Source organism: Ips typographus, linkage group LG7 (genome assembly GCF_016097725.1).
Source record: "Ips typographus isolate SLU linkage group LG7, UJ_Ityp_2.0, whole genome shotgun sequence".
NCBI lineage: Eukaryota > Metazoa > Arthropoda > Insecta > Coleoptera > Curculionidae > Ips > Ips typographus.
This window is the reverse complement of record NC_138428.1, coordinates 5,912,321-5,931,231: the sequence shown is the minus strand read 5'-3', so window position 1 is coordinate 5,931,231 and position 18,911 is coordinate 5,912,321. Positions and strand designations below refer to the sequence as shown.

The window sequence follows — 18,911 nt, the reverse complement described above, 5'->3', positions numbered from 1 at the left end:
AAGTTTGAACTGCCAAAACACAGTTTTGTAGGGACAGTCAGGGACAAAATCGCCTGTAAAACCCACTTGGAGTAAGAAAATGACTGTTTTAAGTACATTTTTAGAATCCTCATTAAATTTCCTATTCAATAAACTTAAAAAACAATTCAAAATTTGGTATAGTCAGGCAGAGAAGTGGTGTTAAAGTTTGAACTGCCAAAAACACAACTTGCAAGGACAGTCAGAGACAAAATCGCCTGTAAAACCCATTTGGAGTAAGAAAATTACTGTTTTAAGCAAATTTTTAGAATTCCCATTAAATTTTCTATTCAACACTCTGAAAAAACACTACAAAATTTGGTACAGTCAAGGAGAAAAGTTGTGTCAAAGTTTGAACAGCCAAAAACACAGTTTTGTAGGGACAGTCAGAAGCAAAATCGTCTGTAAAACACATTTGGAAGGAGAAAATTACCGTTCTAAGCAGATTTTTAAAATCCCCATTCAATTTTCTATTCAATACCCTGAAAAAACACTACAAAATTTGGTATAGTCAAGGAAAAAATCAATTTGGAATTGCCAGAAACAAACTTTGAAAGAACAGTCAGAGACAAAATCGCCTGTAAAACCCACTTAGAGTAAAAAAATTACTGTTTTAAGCACATTTTTGAAATCGCCATTCAATTTTCTATTCAATAACCTAAAAAAACACTACAAAATTTGGTACAGTCAAGGAGAAAAGTGGTGTCAAAGTTTGAACTGCCAAAAACACAGTTTTGTAGAGACAGTCAGGGACAAAATCGTCTGTAAAACCCACTTAGAGTAAGAAAATTACTGTTTTAAGCACATTTTTGGAATTCCCATTAAATTTTCTATTCAACACCCTGAAAAAACATTACAGAATTTGGTACAGTCAAGGAGAAAAGTGGTGTCAAAGTTTGAACTGCCAAAAACACAGTTTTGTAGGGACAGTCAGGGACAAAATCGCCTGTAAAACTCACTTAGGGTAAGAAAATTACTGTTTTAAGCACATTTTTGGAATCCCCATTAAATTTTCTATTTAACACCCTGAAAAAACACTACAAAATTTGGTACAGTCAAGGAGAAAAGTGGTTCAAAGCTTGAACTGCCAAAAACACAGTTTTGTAGGGACAGTCAGGGACAAAATCGCCTGTAAAACTCACTTAGGGTAAGAAAATTACTGTTTTAAGCACATTTTTGGAATCCCCATTAAATTTTCTATTTAACACCCTGAAAAAACACTACAAAATTTGGTACAGTCAAGGAGGAAAGTGGTTCAAAGCTTGAACTGCCAAAAACACAGTTTGTAAGAGCAGTCAGGGACAAAATCGCCTGTAAAACCCACTTGGAGTAAGAAAATTACTGTTTTAAGCAAATTTTTGGAATTCCCATTAAATTTTCTATTCAACACCATGAAAAAACACTACAAAATTTGGTACAGTCAAGGAGAAAAGTGGTGTCAAAGTTTGAACTGCCAAAAACACAGTTTGTAAGAGCAGTCAGGGACAAAATCGCCTATAAAACCCACTTGGAGTAAGAAAATTACTGTTTTAAGCACATTTTTGGAATCCCCATTAAATGTTCTACTCGGTAGCATGAAAAAACACTACAAAATTTGGTACATTCAAAGAGGAAAGTGGTTCAAAGCTTGAAATGCCAAAAACACAGTTTTGTAGGGACAGTCAGGGACAAAATCGCCTGTAAAACCCACTTGGAGGAAGAAAATGACTGTTTTAAGCACGTTTTTGGAATTCCCATTAAATGTTCTATTCAACACCCTGAAAAAACATTACAAAATTTGGTACAGTCAAGGAGAAAAGTGGTGTCAAAGTTTGAACTGCCAAAAACACAGTTTGTAAGAGAAGTCACAGACAAAATCGCCTGTAAAACCCACGTGGAGTAAGAAAATTACTGTTTTAAGCACATTTTTGGAATTACCATTAAATGTTCTACTCGGTAGCATGAAAAAACACTACAAAATTTGGTACATTCAAAGAGGAAAGTGGTGTCAAAGTTTGAACTGCCAAAAACACAGTTTTGTAGGGACAGTCAGGGACAAAATCGCCTGTAAAACCCACTTGGAGTAAGAAAATTACTGTTTTAAGCACATTTTTGGAATTCCCATTAAATTTTCTATTCAACACCCTGAAAAAACACTACAAAATTTGGTACAGTCAAGGAGAAAAGTGGTGTCAAAGTTTGAACTGCCAAAAACACAGTTTTGTAGGGACAGTCAGGGACAAAATCGCCTATAAAACCCACTTGGAGTAAGAAAATTACTGTTTTAAGCACATTTTTGGAATTCCCATTAAATGTTCTATTCAACACCCTGAAAAAACATTACAAAATTTGGTACAGTCAAGGAGAAAAGTGGTGTCAAAGTTTGAACTGCCAAAAACACAGTTTTGTAGGGACAGTCAGGGACAAAATCGCCTGTAAAACCCACTTGGAGTAAGAAAATTACTGTTTTAAGCACATTTTTGGAATTCCCATTAAATGTTCTATTCAACACCCTGAAAAAACATTACAAAATTTGGTACAGTCAAGGAGAAAAGTGGTGTCAAAGTTTGAACTGCCAAAAACACAGTTTTGTAGAGACAGTCAGGGACAAAATCGTCTGTAAACCCCACTTGGAGTAAGAAAATTACTGTTTTAAGCACATTTTTGGAATTCCCATTAAATTTTCTATTCAACACCCTGAAAAAACACTACAAAATTTGGTACAGTCAAGGAGAAAAGTGGTGTCAAAGTTTGAACTGCCAAAAACACAGTTTTGTAGGGACAGTCAGGGACAAAATCGCCTATAAAACCCACTTGGAGTAAGAAAATTACTGTTTTAAGCACATTTTTGGAATCCTCATTAAATTTTCTATTCAATAACCTAAAAAAACACTACAAAATTTGGTACAGTCAAGGAGAAAAGTTGTGTCAAAGTTTGAACTGCCAAAAACACAGTTTGTAAGAGCAGTCAGGGACAAAATCGCCTGTAAAACACACTTGGAGTAAAAAAATTACTGTTTTAAGCACATTTTTGGAATCAATGTTCCTAAAAACTAGTATCGACCAGAAATGAAAACTAGAACTAGATGAAATTTGAAACAAGGTTTGAATAATAATCACTTGTCTCTAGATTCTAGAAGGATTTTAGGTCTAATTATAAACTTCTAGAATGTGGCTGAACTGAAACTGTATCTCCACTCCATCTAATTTCTACAATGCAGTAAAATGGAGCTAAAAAGGCGTAGTTTTGTTACAATAAAAATCTCTGCGACCGAGAGAAAATTGAAAAGTCACTTCCACTTAATTAAAATCCCTGGCAACTTGTTTGAATTCCAGTTTAAATTAAGTTCTGGAAAACAAGCAGCAGAAAGAAGGTCACTTTTCGCGTAGTTAGGATGTGGATAATAACGGTTTTTACGGCACAAGTTTCGTAATTAGAATGGGAATGTTTACTGGGCTAGCAAAACAGCATCGATGTCGATTAAATTTGGGGACACGATCATCGGAAGCGGAAAACTTAATTGTCGAAATTCAGTTTTGCAGAAAGTAGACTGGAAACAAATAGGATTTCTTGTGGCAGTTACGAGAAAATTGGTTTGGAACGAAACTGTTTTGTAATAGGATTTAACTCTAACCATTTCCAAGATTTTTTTAATCAAAATTTTGCCTGGTTGCCACGTCATCAAAAATGTCCTACTTTCTGTCTTTTTATTATCCAGGAGTGAAATACAAGTGTGTTGCCATTTTAATTTAATCAAGATACAATGTTGCCAAGCGTTTAGCTGAAGGAAAATGTGAGCTCTGCACAACAATATTAAGTTACAAAAATATAATTTGTGCATGGTAAATAGAATAGACAATTTTTGAGCTTCAAAGGTAACTTACCGATGCTTTTCCAGCCATATAAAATATAGTTTCTATTTTCCATTTGCATTGTCGTTTCTCTTTCGATTTTATACACCCCCGATATGTTCCTTAATGGCAATAACTAAAAAAACGTTCGAAAAGTTGGCAACACTGAAACGACTATTTCTCTATTGGCGTTTCCAAATAATAGATAGTCCCTCTGGTGATCAGTTTTAAAAACAGTTTCGGGGATTCCAGCTGTCATTTTACGTTGATTTTGGTTGGGAATTTAAGATTGTCCTTTCAATTTTTTTGAAAAAAAAAAAAATTGCCATAATTGCACTTTTTGCAAAAATAGCATTTTTTCAATTTTTGGATGATTGTAACTTTTTTATTTGAACTTATAGATTTCACTAAAACACCGTTAGAAAGAGGATGAAAAATACTACAAAATGAGTCAAAACTGGACTCTCTAGCTCTTCACGTTACCGAGATATTGAATTTCAAAAAGTAGTAAAAAAAGACCATTCTTTAAATTTTTTTGAAAAATGAAAAATTTTAAAGTGCTTTTTTTGTACTTATTTTACCTAATTTAAGGTCCTTTGGTATAAATTTGTCCTTTGCTGTGCATTGGAACCCTTATGGAGCAAAATAAAAATTTGCCAAAACTGCACTTTTCACAAAAATTGCATTTTTTCAATTTTTTTGAAAATGTGCCTTCGGATTTGGGGCATTTCTTCAAATAAGGTTAGAAATAAAAAAACAGAAAATCAAATTTTTGTTTTTTTATCGGATACCATCGGAAGTACTCGGAAAATCAAGATTTTTAAAACCGCAGAGAAATTGACAGTGTCATATTGTGCCAAAAACACAGTTTGTAAGAGAAGTCAGGGACAAAATCGACTGTAAAACCCACTTGGAGTAAGAAAATTACTGTTAAGCACATTTTTGGAATTCCCAGTAAATTTTCTATTCAACACCCTAAAAAAACACTACAAAATTTGGTACAGTCAAGTAGGAAAGTGGTGTCAAAGTTTCAACTGCCAAAAACACAGTTTTGTAAGGACAGTCAGGGACAAAATCGACTGTAAAACCCACTTGGAGTAAGAAAATTACTGTTTTAAGCACATTTTTGGAATTCCCAGTAAATTTTCTATTCAACACCCTAAAAAAACACTACAAAATTTGGTATAGTCAAGTAGGAAAGTGGTGTCAAAGTTTCAACTGCCAAAAACACAGTTTTGTAAGGACAGTCAGGGACAAAATCGCCTGTAAAACCCACTTGGAGTAAGAAAATTACTGTTTTAAGCACATTTTTGGATTCCCCATTAAATGCTCTACTTGATAGCCTGAAGAACAACTCAAAATTTGGTACAGTCAACGAGAAAAGTGGTGTCAAAGTTTGAACTGCCAAAAACACAGTTTTGTAGGGACAGTCAGGGACAAAATCGCCTGTAAAACCCACTTATAGTAAGAAAATTACTGTTTTAAGCACATTTTTGGAATTCCCATTAAATTTTCTATTCAACACCCTGGAAAAACACTACAAAATTTGGTACAGTCAAGGAGAAAAGTGGTGTCAAAATTTGAACTGCCAAAAACACAACCTGCAAGGACAGTCCGAGACAAAATCGCCTGTAAAACCCACTTAGAACAAGAAAATTACTGTTTTAAGCACATTTTTGGAATTCCTATTAAATTTTCTATTCAACACTCTGAAAAAACACTACAAAATTTGGTACAGTCAAGGAGAAAAGTGGTGTCAAAGTTTAAACTGCCAAAAACACAACCTGCAAGGACAGTCAGAGACAAAATCGACTGTAAAACCCACTTGGAGTAAGATAATGACTATTTTAAGCACATTTTTAGAATCCTCATTAAATTTGCTTTTCAATAACATTAAAAAACACTACAAAATTTGGTACAGTCAGGAAGAAAAGTGGTTCAAAATTTGAACTGCCAAAAACACAGTTTTGTAGGGACAATCAGGGACAAAATCGCCTGTAAAACCCACTTGGAGTAAGAAAATTACTGTTTTAAGCACATTTTTGGATTTTCCATTAAATGCTCTACTTGATAGCCTGAAGAACAATACAAAATTTGGTACAGTCAAGGAGAAAGGTGGTGTCAAAATTTGAACTGCCAAAAACACAACCTGCAAGGACAGTCAGGGACAAAATAGCCTGTAAAACCCACTTAGAGCAAGAAAATTACTGTTTTAAGCACATTTTTGGAATTCCCATTAAATGTTCTACTTGATAGCCTGAAGAACAACACAAAATTTGGTACACTCAACGAGAAAAGTGGTGTCAAAGTTTGAACTGCCAAAAACACAGTTTTGTAGAGACAGTCAGGGACAAAATCGCCTGTAAAACACATTTGGAAGGAGAAAATTACCGTTCTAAGCAGATTTTTAAAATCTCCATTAAATTTCCTATTCAATGACCTAAAAAACAATTCAAAATTTGGTACAGTCAAGGAGAAAAGTGGTTCAAAATTTGAACTGCCAAAAACACAGTTTTGTAGAGACAGTCAGGGACAAAATCGCCTGTAAAACACATTTGGAAGGAGAAAATTACTGTTTTAAGCACATTTTTAGAATCTCCATTAAATTTCCTATTCAATGACCTAAAAAAATAATTCAAAATTTGGTACAGTCAAGGAGAAAAGTGGTTCAAAGTTTGAACTGCCAAAAATACAGTTTTGTAGAGACAGTCAGGGACAAAATCGCCTGTAAAACACATTTGGAAGGAGAAAATTACCGTTCTAAGCAGATTTTTAGAATCTCCATTAAATTTCCTATTCAATGACCTAAAAAACAATTCAAAATTTGGTACAGTCAAGGAGAAAAGTGGTTCAAAATTTGAACTGCCAAAAACACAGTTTTGTAGAGACAGTCAGGGACAAAATTGCTTGTAAAACACATTTGGAAGGAGAAAATGGCTGTTTTAAGCACATTTTTGGAATTCCCATTAAATTTTCTATTCAACACTCTGAAAAAACACTTCAAAATTTGGTACAGTCAAGGAGGAAAGTGGTTCAAACCTTGAACTGCCAAAAACACAGTTTTGTAGGGACAGTCAGGGACAAAATCGCCTGTAAAACCCACTTGGAGGAAGAAAATGACTGTTTTAAGCACATTTTTGGAATTCCCATTAAATTTTCTATTTAACACTCTGAAAAAACACTTCAAAATTTGGTACAGTCAGGGAGAAAAGTGGTGTCAAAGTTTGAACTGCCAAAAACACAGTTTTGTAGGGACAGTCAGGGACAAAATCGCCTGTAAAACCCACTTGGAGGAAGAAAATGACTGTTTTAAGCACATTTTTGGAATCCTCATTAAATTTCCTATTCAATAACCGAAAAAAACACCACAAAATTTAGTACAGTCAGGGAGATACGCGATATCAAACTTGAATCACAAAGACGATAGATATACCGTTCTAACAGTAGACCTGGCAACAGTGTTTACACTTGATCGTAGGTAAAATACAGGGTGCAATCTGAACTTGAAATGCCACTAGAAATTCGCATTTTCTGATGCCAAAAAAAATCAGTAAACGATGACGTACAAATGAAATATGTGAAGGAAACTCCATTAGGAAATAAATGAGGCAATAAAACAGCGTGAGCTTTTAGCACCTATAAAACACACCATAACTTTGGCTGCTATTTACATAAATGGCTTTTAAATGAACAGTCGGGAAAAAACACAAATTAGATGTGAAATAATGTGTACATTTTCCGCGTGCGTGTAATAATCACTAGAAGAAATTACCGTGTTCTATTAGAATATAAAGAAAACAATTTACAAACTTTGTAGAAAAATGTCGAAAAGTTTGGCTGATAAAATCCAGGTCAGGATTTACGATACTAGAAAACAATCAAAAACACAAAAGTTTGATTGTAAAATATAATATTTTATTATAAAACTCCTGTCTTTGATTGGTTTATAGAATAATTTGTCTTAGAAATGGTAAAAGTACACGGAATTTATGGGATTGTAAGTTGCACAAGTCTAAATAATTTTTTTTCAAAAAAATTCTATTTAAGACAGTTATGAGAGGACATTTACTGCCACATTTGAACGTAAACTTTCAAAGTTTTTAAATTGATAGTTGACTTTTCTTGATTAAAATTAGTAATCAACTGCCAGATTGAGCTTTCTGGATAAATCTGCGAAAGTTAGGCAACAATGTAAAGTTTCGCAATTTTATTATTATTAAATAGAAAACTTTCGGCGGTTTACTTAGCAAAAAAGGCACGTTTAAAGGTAAGTTTTTCTATTAGCACAACCAAAACTTTCTTCATTATTAAACGGAATACACGCTTTCTGAGCCTGAAGGTAATTTATTCCAGTTTCTTGTCGAAAACAACTCGTTTGATATTCTTTTAAGTTGTTATAAAATATAGTTTCGTATTTACTTTAAAAATTGTATATTCGGTAATTTGAAATTGTACAATTTAAATTCCAGAAATGCAAGTGTCCGTTCACGTGACAAACTTTAAAACTGAGAATTCACTAAAATTTAAAATTTAAAAAAATTTAAATGTATTTTTCAAAAAATTAGTTTTTCGGTCACGTGACTATAATGATTTAGTTTGAAAATTATGACGTTACTAATTTAGAACTTAAAAAAAAATTTGAATATTAAAAATTCTGGTTTTTGGTTATAAATCCTTTAATTTGGAAGTTAAAAAAATTCAAACTTATATTCTAAAAATTCTGGTTTTTAGTCACGTGACTGTAACGATTTAACTTGAAAGTTATAAATTCATTAATTTGGAAATTTAAAAAAATTCAAATTTGAATTCTAAAAATTCAGGTTTTTGGTCACGTGACTAGGTCACAACAAGTTAAATCAAATGAGAATTTTAAATTTAAAAAATTCAGATTTTTGGTCACGTGACTGTAACTATTTAACTTGAAAGTTATAAATTCTTTAATTTGGAAGTTTCCAAAAAATTCAAATTTAAATTCAGGTTTTTGGTCACGTGACTTTAACGATTCAACTTGAAAGTCATAAATTCTTTAATTTGGAAGTTTCCAAAAAATTCAAATTTAAATTCAGGTTTTTGGTCACGTGACTTTGAAGTAGGTCACAACAAGCTAAATAAAATGACAGTTTTAAATTCTAAAAATTCGGATTTTTGGTCACGTGACTAACGATTTAACTTGAAAATTATAAATTCTTTAATTTGGAAATTTAAAAAATTCAAATTTAAATTGTAAAAATTCAGGTTTTTGGTCACGTGACTTTAACGATTTACCTTGAAAGTTATAAATTCTTAAATTTGGAAGTTGAAAGAATTCAAATTTAAATTCTAAAAATTCTGGTTTTTGGTCACGTGACTTTAACGATTTTACTTGAAAGTTATAAATTATTTAATTTGGAAGTTTAAACAATTCAAATTTAAATTCCAAAAATTCAGGTTGTTGATCACGTGACTTTAAAGTAGGCAACGACAAGCTAAATCAAATGACAATTTTGAATTCTAAAAATTCAGGTTTTTGGTCACGTGACTTTAACGATTTAACTTGAAAGTTATAAATTCGTTAATTTGAAAATTTAAAAAAATTAAAATTTAAATTCTAAAAATTTAGGTTTTTTTGTCACGTGACTTTAAAAGAGGCCACAACAAGCTAAATCACATGACAGTTTCAAATTCCAAAATTCTGGTTTTTGGTCACGTGACTTTAACGATTTAAATTGAAAGTGATAAATTCTTTAATTTAAAAAATTCAAATTTAAATTCTAAAAATTCAGGTTTTTTCGTCACGTGACTTTAAAAGAGGCCACAACAAGCTAAATCACATGACAGTTTCAAATTCTAAAAATTCTGGTTTTTGGTCACGTGACTTTAACGATTTAAATTGCAAGTTATAAATTCTTTAATTTAAAAGTTTAAAAAATTCAAATTTAAATTCTAAAAATTCAGGTTTTTTTGTCACGTGACTTTAAAAGAGGCCACAACAAGCTAGATCACATGACAGTTTCAAATTCTAAAATTCTGGTTTTTGGTCACGTGACTTTAACGATTTAAATTGCAAGTTATAAATTCTTTAATTTAAAAGTTTAAAAAATTCAAATTTAAATTCTAAAAATTCAGGTTTTTTTGTCACGTGACTTTAAAAGAGGCCACAACAAGCTAAATCACATGACAGTTTCAAATTCTAAAATTCTGGTTTTTGGTCACGTGACTTTAACGATTTAAATTACAAGTTATAAATTCTTTTTATTTAAAAGTTTAAAAAATTCAAATTTAAATTCTAAAAATTCAGGTTTTTTTGTCACGTGACTTTAAAAGAGGCCACAACAAGCTAGATCACATGACAGTTTCAAATTCTGAAATTCTGGATTTTAGTCACGTGATTTTAACGATTTAACTTGAAAGATATAAATTCTTTAATTTAAAAGTTTAAAAAATTCAAATTTAAATTCTAAAAATTCAGGTTTTTTTGTCACGTGACTTTAAAAGAGGCCACAACAAGCTAGATCACATGACAGTTTCAAATTCTAAAATTCTGGATTTTAGTCACGTGATTTTAACGATTTAACTTGAAAGTGATAAATTCTTTAATTTAAAAGTTTAAAAAATCCAAATTTAAATTCTAAAAATTCAGGTTTTTTTGTCACGTGACTTTAAAAGAGGCCACAACAAGCTAAATCACATGACAGTTTCAAATTCTAAAATTCTGGTTTTTGGTCACGTGACTTTAACGATTTAAATTACAAGTTATAAATTCTTTTTATTTAAAAGTTTAAAAAATTCAAATTTAAATTCTAAAAATTCAGGTTTTTTTGTCACGTGACTTTAAAAGAGGCCACAACAAGCTAGATCACATGACAGTTTCAAATTCTGAAATTCTGGATTTTGGTCACGTGATTTGAACGATTTAACTTGAAAGTTATAAATTCTTAAATTTGGAAGTTGAAAAAATTCAAATTTAAATTCTAAAAATTCAGATTTTTTTGTCACGTGACTTTAAAAGAGGCCACAACAAGCTAAATCACATGACAGTTTCAAATTCTAAAAATTCTGGTTTTTGGTCACGTGACTTTAACGATTTAAATTGCAAGTTATAAATTCTTTAATTTAAAAGTTTAAAAAATTCAAATTTAAATTCTAAAAATTTAGGTTTTTTTGTCACGTGACTTTAAAAGAGGCCACAACAAGCTAGATCACATGACAGTTTCAAATTCTGAAATTCTGGATTTTGGTCACGTGATTTGAACGATTTAAATTGCAAGTTATAAATTCTTTAATTTAAAAGTTTAAAAAATTCAAATTTAAATTCTAGAAATTCAGGTTTTTTTGTCACGTGACTTTAAACGAGGCCACAACAAGCTAGATCACATGACAGTTTCAAATTCTGAAATTCTGGATTTTGGTCACGTGATTTAAACGATTTAACTTGAAAGTTATAAATTCTTTAATTTGAAAATTTTAAAAAATTAAAATTTAAATTCTAAAAATTTAGGTTTTTTTGTCACGTGACTTTAAAAGAGGCCACAACAAGCTAAATCACATGACAGTTTCAAATTCTAAAATTCTGGTTTTTGGTCACGTGACTTTAACGATTTAAATTGAAAGTGATAAATTCTTTAATTTAAAAAATTCAAATTTAAATTCTAAAAATTCAGGTTTTTTTGTCACGTGACTTTAAAAGAGGCCACAACAAGCTAAATCACATGACAGTTTCAAATTCTAAAAATTCTGGTTTTTGGTCACGTGACTTTAACGATTTAACTTGAAAGTTATAAATTCTTTAATTTGAAAGTTGAAAAAATTCAAATTTAAATTCTAAAAATTCAGGTTTTTTTGTCACGTGACTTTAAAAGAGGCCACAACAAGCTAAATCACATGACAGTTTCAAATTCTGAAATTCTGGATTTTGGTCACGTGACTTTAACGATTCAACTTGAAAGTTATAAATTCTTTATTAAAAAAAATTAAAATTTAAATTCTAACAATTCAAATTTTTTTGTCACGTGACTTTAAAAGAGGCCACAACAAGCTAAATCACATGACAGTTTCAAATTCTGAAATTCTGGATTTTGGTCACGTGACTTTAACGATTCAACTTGAAAGTTATAAATTCTTTATTAAAAAAAATTAAAATTTAAATTCTAACAATTCAAATTTTTTTGTCACGTGACTTTAAAAGAGGCCACAACAAGCTAGATCACATGACAGTTTCAAATTCTAAAAATTCTGGTTTTTGGTCACGTGACTTTAACGAGTTAAATTGCAAGTTATAAATTCTTTAAATTAAAAGTTTAAAACATTCAAATTTAAATTCTAAAAATTCAGGTTTTTTTGTCACGTGACTTTAAAAGAGGCCACAACAAGCTAGATCACATGACAGTTTCAAATTCTGAAATTCTGGATTTTGGTCACGTGATTTAAACGATTTAACTTGAAAGTTATAAATTCTTTAATTTAAAAGTTGAAAAAATTCAAATTTAAATTCTAAAAATTCAGGTTTTTTTGTCACGTGACTTTAAAAGAGGCCACAACAAGCTAAATCACATGACAGTTTCAAATTCTAAAATTCTGGTTTTTGGTCACGTGACTTTAACGATTTAAATTGCAAGTTATAAATTCTTTTTATTTAAAAGTTTAAAAAATTCAAATTTAAATTCTAAAAATTCAGGTTTTTTTGTCACGTGACTTTAAAATAGGCCACAACAAGCTAAATCACATGACAGTTTCAAATTCTAAAAATTCTGGTTTTTGGTCACGTGACTTTAACGATTTAAATTGCAAGTTATAAATTCTTTAATTTAAAAGTTTAAAAAATTCAAATTTAAATTCTAAAAATTCAGGTTTTTTTGTCACGTGACTTTAAAAGAGGCCACAACAAGCTAGATCACATGACAGTTTCAAATTCTGAAATTCTGGATTTTGGTCACGTGATTTAAACGATTTAACTTGAAAGTTACAAATTCTTTAATTTAAAAGTTGAAAAAATTCAAATTTAAATTCTAAAAATTCAGGTTTTTTTGTCACGTGACTTTAAAATAGGCCACAACAAGCTAAATCACATGACAGTTTCAAATTCTAAAAATTCTGGTTTTTGGTCACGTGACTTTAACGATTTAACTTGAAAGTTATAAATTCTTTAATTTGGAAATTAAAAAAAATTCAAATTTAAATTCAGATTTTTTTGTCACGTGACTTTAAAAGAGGCCACAACAAGCTAGATCACATGACAGTTTCAAATTCTAAAATTCTGGTTTTTGGTCACGTGACTTTAACGATTTAAATTGAAAGTTATAAATTCTTTAATTTGAAAGTTGAAAAAATTCAAATTTAAATTCTAAAAATTCAGGTTTTTTTGTCACGTGACTTTAAAAGAGGCCACAACAAGCTAGATCACATGACAGTTTCAAATTCTGAAATTCTGGATTTTAGTCACGTGATTTTAACGATTTAACTTGAAAGTTATAAATCCTTAAATTTGGAAGTTGAAAGAATTCAAATTTAAATTCTAAAAATTCTGATTTTTTGGTCACGTGACTTCAACGATTTAATTTGAAAGTTTCCAGAAAATTCAAATTTAAATTCAGGTTTTTGGTCACGTGACTTTAAAGTAGGCCACAACAAGCAATAATGTACAGGGTGTGTCCCATTTAAATGAGTGCACTTTTTGACCTTTGAACAAGCGGTTTAGTACAATGAAACTTTCACCTTGTATTTCTCTAAAAATGTACCCTCTGTGTACAACAAATAAAATGTAAACGTAGTAATATATAGGGTGTGCCATTTAAAACTGTCTGGAACGTCAAAAAGATAAAATATAAAAAAATAAAATATTTTCTAATAACTTAATAGATCGATTTAGGAAAAGAGTTTTATAACTTTATGAATTTTATTTTTTATGTTTTACCTTTGGTTTTAAGCATTCGAAGGATTTTTTTTGTCTACTTCTTCTGGTGTAAACCTACTTCCTATAATACCCTTTTGAGGCTTTAAAAAAGTCACGAAAAGTGACTTAATAGACACGTTCCAGCATCAGATTTTCCACAGCTATTTCGAGGAATAAAAGCTTCGACAAATTGCCAAGATCAACTTTTGCTATGGCTGCGAATGCAAATTCGGTGTGATTTTAAGACGAAATCCTTTCGAAACTAATTTATCAACGTCGTTCTCGAACGAATAATCAGAATTCTCGAAGATGTTTCTTGGAAATTATTTATGAAGGTTTTATCCACAAATTTGACGTAAATTAATGGGAGGTTTCAGTTTTGCTTAAAGTGCTGGGTTTTCTTCGAGCAAAAGTTTACTACAAAATATATTTTTAGTTTATAAACTCTTCTCCCTTATCACCCCGAAACTTTACATTGATAAATAACTTTAAAAAAACGAGGAAAAACTGTTTTTACACCCATTTTGATCAAGTAATTCGATTATCATTTATAACCGAACCAACCCAAAAGGGAAACTAAAAGTAATAAAACACTTTCCGGAATTTTCCGGACAAAACAACGAGAATTAATTCACGGGAGGGAAAAGCTTTAGAAAGAAAACAATTTACCAACGTAACCAAGTTGGCAGTTAATTGCTTCAACTTGTTTATAATTAACTAAGTTCGGTCCTGTTTACTTCAGGAAAAATTACCAAAGTTTAACTAACCAGGTTTAGAAAATGTGTCATCTCAGACAAATACTAGATGGCGCTTAGTTGAATAACCCAATGACAGTTAATTTACATGGTCACGCCCTTTAAGCTGTTTTCTATTGGCTGGTGGGCGTGCTCTGCACTAGGTTACGCCCTATTTTGTCAGTTTCTAAACTAATTTAGACGGTTCGTTCGGTTCTGTTTACTTTAGGAAAAATTACCAAAGTATGACTAACTAAATCCAGGTTTAGAAAATGTGTCATCTCAGACAATCACTAGATGGCGCTCAGTTGACCAACCCAATGACAGTTAATTTACATGGTCACGCCCTTTAAGCTGTTTTCTATTGGCTGGTGGGCGTGCTCTGCACTAGGTTACGCCCTATTTTGTCATTTTCTAAACTAATTTAGACGAGTTAACGTTTATATCGTTGCGGTCGATTAACCGGCGACAATTTTGAGTAACTTAATGAATGGCAACGTTGATGGTTTTCGACAGTTTAAAACTTTCAACGCGGCGTTATTTTCCACTTTCCGTCACTCAAAAACTTTCGTAAATGGTCCCCTTTTGCCCTTACAATCTGATAAAATATTAGAGAGATCAAGAAAATTTTACTTAACCTCAAAAACCATCAATCGCAATACCTTTTAATTTTCAGGGTAAAGTTATATTTTGCTTAGGCAGTGATAACTGTTTTATTAATGAAGGGACCACAGGAAAATTTTGCTGTCATTTTGACTTTTCAGTATGTCAAAAGTATTGGCCGCCATCTTGGCCTGTCAACCAGTTTACTTGACTTAATAACGCCATTTTGGCCAGAATATTCAAAATGACATTCAAATTAACGAACTATCAAAATGGCGGCTTGCCAATTTTAGTTCAAAACAATTGCAGGAAGTATCTAATAATCACACCCAAAAAACAGGACCGTAACTGCACATTTTTTGTGGTTTAATTGTCACGTTTCAGTATTTTCGTTAATTATTGTGTTTGCTAGAAAATTATTGGGGATTTAATTAAATAATTCAGTTCAAACGAGCAGTAATCCAGAGAAAACTAAATTTGCTATATTTATACAACCGAAACGATTATTAGTAGGTTAGGATATTTCTGGATGTATTAGCACAAGGACAGCAGCTTGAAAACATTATTACGGAATTAAATTTGAGTTTATTTACGTTTTTAATCAATTGTATTATAATCCTGAAAGTGCAATAAAAACAATATCAATCAGATTTCGAACCGGATAACAGATGGTTTTTTGTTGCACAAACGTTTGTGATTATCAGGCCTAATCCATGTCACATAAACCTTATCAAAATTGTATTTGGATTAACTATATACTTGGAAAATACACACTTTTTAAAGGTCTGTTTCGGCAGTCGATGATAAATTAAACCGACACATTTTTGTGCAACATTAGCGTAAATCTCAGTCAGCTGAAAGCCACCTTTTGAGCTGTTTTGCAGTCAATTTTAATTTGACAACTTGATTCTAGTGACAAATTCAACTTTCCTGCACTTTCCAACATTGATGCTGCTGAAATGACAGCTCTGTCTTAAATTAACTTGACAAGCTGATGTCAAACTCTATTTTGAATGTCAATTTTAAGCTTACAGCAATTTCAGACGTTACTAAAGCAAATGGTTCAATTCAAGTTTGACAACCTGTCATAGATAATTTCAGTGTCAATAATTGGACTTTTAGACGTTGCCAAATTGATCCAGTAAAACACCTTGTACCTCAAAGTGGCTTTAGACTAAAATAATACAAGGTGATTGCTACTTTCTTGACCTAAAAACTGGTTTTCATAAATTCCTAAATATTTTGTGTCCTAAGTCATTATTACTTAATTACGGACCTGTTTCACCGTATTTTAGATAGTTCATTTTTATTTAAGTTACATTTTACTGATTTAAGTGCAGAAAATACAGGGAGAGATGTAAAAACAACTATTAAAAAAAAAGTAGTAAAAAGTTATTTTTACTACTTTTTACAGAAAATTCAAAATGGCACGCCATTTTGTCTGTCATTTCTAGAAACTACGTGAAATTTCCTTTAAAATAAGGTGCGTCAATATTTTGACAGATAATTCAAAATAGCGGCCTGAAACGCCATTTTGTCTGTCATTTATTGAAACTACGTGAAATTTCCTTTAAAATGAGGTGCAAGTCAATATTTTGACAGAAAATACAAAATGGCGGCCTGGAAAGCCATTTTGTCTGTCATTTCTAGAAACTACGTGAAATTTCTTTTAAAATGAGATGCAAGTCAATATTTTGACAAAAAATTCAAAATGGCGGACTGAAACGGGCGGATTAACATATACATGAAATCTGACTAAAAAATATTTACAATATAATATGTAATATTATGATAAAGGAAATTTGACGCCCTCTAGCGGCCAAACGGTGTTATCAATCAACTCATGTGGGGATATTTTTGGAAACCTTGAAATTTGATTTATCTTTTGTTTTCTATGACATTTTGACGTATCTTGTCAAGTAAAGGAGTAATTTAGGTTCAAAGCAACGAGTGTCACAAAATATGTGATTTTATGGTGAAAGAAAGTTAACGCCCTCTAGCGTCCGAACAGAGTTATCAATCAACTCATGTGGGGATATTTTTGGAAACCTTGAAATCTGATTTATCTTTTGTTTTCTATGACATTTTGACGTATCTTGTCAAGTAAAGGAGTAATTTAGGGTCAAAACAACGAGTGTCACAAAATATGTGATTTTATGGTGAAAGAAATTTAACGCCCTCTAGCGTACAAACGGTGTTATCAATCAACTCATGTGGGGATATTTTTGGAAACCTTGAAATCTGATTTATCTTTTGTTTTCTATGACATTTTGACGTAGCTTGTCAAGAAAGGAGGGTTTTTTACAAAAAGTGCAATTTTGGCAATTTTTTCAATCTACAGCAAAGGGCATATTAATACCAAAGGACCTTAAATTATGTGAAATAAGTAAAAAAACGTTAAGAAGAAATCCAATTTTCACTACATTTTTGACGTAGTTGTAAAAGCAAATCAAATTCGCAAAAACAAAAATAAACCACTTTTGCTAATTGTATCAACAAGAAAAACCGCAAAATTTACATTCTAAATTTGATTTACGACTTCTCGGCTAATTGAACCGTGCAAACGCTGAAAAAACAATTTTCTTCCACATATCAACTAAAAAAAAATCAGGTTTCTTTATTAAATTCGTAAACTCCATTTTTACGTGACTCAGACGCCCAAAAGTTTAATAATGTTAGGGATTTTGCACGGAACGGCAAATAATATCGATTTTGCTGAATCGCCCTGTGTGTTTACATTCGCTTAAGTATACTCGCGATAAATTGCTCTAAATGGCCCCGATGTTATGCAATATTTGACTACCACTACGATAAAATCGCAATGGTTTAGAATTATTTATCTTCTATGTTTGACCACCCCGTATTGTTTGGTTAGGAGGAGGTGTTTCTTAAATGTGCAACATTTGCGTAAATCACGTTGTTATACAGGGTGTCTCAAATTTGAATAACAAACCATGAATGTAATGTCTGTATCGATCTTCAATTGTTTCCGCAGCAACACTTGTTACTTTAACAATTACAATAAATTTGGGACACCCTGTATAATAAATGTTTAAGAGTAAGCAGACTTAAATATCTATTAGTTTTGTATTTAACGTTTTTTGCTAAAATTAAAATTAAGAGTGATTGGTCAAAAAAATAAACTACGTACAGTGATGTTTAAATTTTGAAAAATCTGAAAAATATATATATCAATAACTCACAAAAAACACAGTCACCATTTTGTCACTAAAACTGAAATAATATTGGACCAATGCCATTCGCTTATTGAGTTATTAATAAGGAGGAATTTATAGCGCCAGGTGTCGCCATTTTCGTATTTTGCGCCTAAATCCGGAAACATCCTGTATGAACAAGATTTAACATTAAAATCGTACAATTTGTTTGTAAAAGGTTTTGCGGTAAGTAGCACAAATGTACGTTTCTCTATAGTTGTGTCAAAAATGTTGATTTACGACTGCAATTAATGACGTTCCTAACCGCTTAAAAACCTAATTAAAAGCGAAAAAAATACCTCGTATTTTGGAACTGGACGGCAAACAAACCAATCAACGTTTCGGCGAAAAAAACAAACAGAAAAACCACTTGATGCAGAAAATGGCAAATTTCGATCTAAACGGAACGGGAATGCGGAACGATCTACCCGGCAAAGGAAATCGGGAACGACTGAGAGAACAGATGGAATCGGTTGCCTTGGAAACGACGCCGACGGGCAGCTGAAACACGCCGACGTCGGCGTCGTCTGAAACGCACGCACGTGCCAGATAACAGGTTTGTTCGCCCAGAAAATCTCCAACTAGTAATCAGAGAAATAGTTACATCCATTGGCCACATGTCAGAAAACGTCATAGTCACGT

The 18,911-nt window shown here is 31.6% G+C and overlaps 1 protein-coding gene across 4 annotated transcripts in view; it reads right to left on the bottom strand.

Moving 5' to 3' along the window:
• sNPF-R (short neuropeptide F receptor) overlaps positions 1 to 18,911 on the bottom strand; it is a 44,400-nt gene that overhangs the window by 15,964 nt on the left and 9,525 nt on the right. Inside the window, exon 1 of one of the 4 annotated variants that reach the window (XM_081984313.1) lies at positions 18,569 to 18,732. The exons of 1 other annotated variant lie outside the window; for it this stretch is intronic. The gene's annotated coding sequence lies outside the window, so the exon portion shown is untranslated. Of the gene's footprint in view, positions 1 to 18,568; positions 18,733 to 18,911 lie in introns of those variants that run through there. 2 more of the 4 variants (XM_081984310.1, XM_081984312.1) reach the window with 2 other exon arrangements.